This window comes from Etheostoma spectabile, chromosome 21 (genome assembly GCF_008692095.1).
Source record: "Etheostoma spectabile isolate EspeVRDwgs_2016 chromosome 21, UIUC_Espe_1.0, whole genome shotgun sequence".
In the NCBI taxonomy this organism is placed as follows: Eukaryota; Metazoa; Chordata; class Actinopteri; order Perciformes; family Percidae; genus Etheostoma; species Etheostoma spectabile.
In genome coordinates, this window is record NC_045753.1 from 23,244,672 (window position 1) to 23,246,214 (window position 1,543).

The window sequence follows — 1,543 nt, forward strand, 5'->3', positions numbered from 1 at the left end:
AATTTAAGAGATGAGAAAATCTTCTGTTGTTTGCTTTAGCTGTGTCTGTGTTGTATTTCGCCCGCAACAAGAGCTCACGATTTTTACACTTACATTTTTTCCCCTCTAAAACAGCCATTTGTCCTCCTCAAATTTGTATTATTTTTTATTTAACCTGAAAAAAATACCTAGCTTCTTTTCTATTCCTGTCAAATCTTGTGAAACAGATGATGCTCTTTAATTATTATTTTTGACCCACTGCCTAAACTTTATTAGTAACCTGTTTGACTCATCCAAAAGCCATTTTACCTTATATTTCTTATGTCTGTCCATCAGTCCTGTTGTAATATAACAAAGTAAAACGTCCGGGCGAATTGACACTGTAATAAGCTACAACTGCAATGCAAATCTCTTCCCCCCTTTATGTAAAGGTACAGTGCTTTTTTCAACAGAACTATTATCTCTTGCCTTGTAAATAAGCATTTTGTTTTAATAAAATGCTCTTTTTTTAAAATACAGATGTTGCTATTTGCTTTTTTACAGTACACCGCAGAGCCTTTCTTTCTTCTTTAAGATGTACAGTACAGGGCGCCCGGGTAGCTCAGTTGGTAGTGTGCTCCCTTAGAGGCAGCGGCTGCAGGTTTGACTCCAACCTGCGGCCCTTTGCTGTATGTCAATCCCACCCCTCTCTCCCATTTCATGTCTTCAGCTGTCCTATAAACATTAAGGCCCAAAATGCCCCCAAAAAATAATCTTTAAAAATAAATGAAACATGTACAGTACTTTAGGATTGTTCCAATCTCAAAAATACGCTCACAGTTAACATAAAGCAAAATTAGGTTTCTTACGGAGTTGTTGTTTTTTAATATCAGTTGTAAAACAGCAATAATAAGCAGTAATCCCCATCTGCGCCTCACATCTACTGCATCACTGTCACAGCAATAATCATCCCGAAGCACGCACTCTTGGATCTTATTGCCGTAATAACTCACGCTGTGAAATGACTCCAGACGAACCATTCTCTGTTGCCGCCATCCTCGCGGTTCACAGTTAGTAGACATTTATGGAGAGGCATTTCAGCGCAGCGGTGTTGAATTAAAAAATGCTGCTTCTGTCTCGTGGTCGTGGAGGCGCGATCACCTTGTGGCCATTCCCTCCCTCTGGTTAGAACGTCCTGCGGAGGTGTGTTGAGGCGTTTCTGTCCTCCGCTGGTGTTTGATTAATGCGTGCCAGTAGATCTCCGAGTGGGCCGGCCTCGCTTGACTTATACACACTGTCAGCCGGCCTGCCTGCACTCGTAAACAAAGGTTATATCTCTGTTCGCCTCTTTACAGTCCACATACAGGGCCTCTCTGCCTCTCAGCATGTTCACACACCGTCCTAACATTTCTCTTCCTCTCTGATCCACACACGAAAAGGAAACACTGTATGTCTCCAGGTCTCAGCAGCTGGTAGTTTCCAACATTAACCACCATATACTTCCTTCTTATATTTGCTCACATTTTTAAGAGGCAGCAGTGTTTTTATTTTTGCTCAAATGCTTGAAAGATATATATATATATAT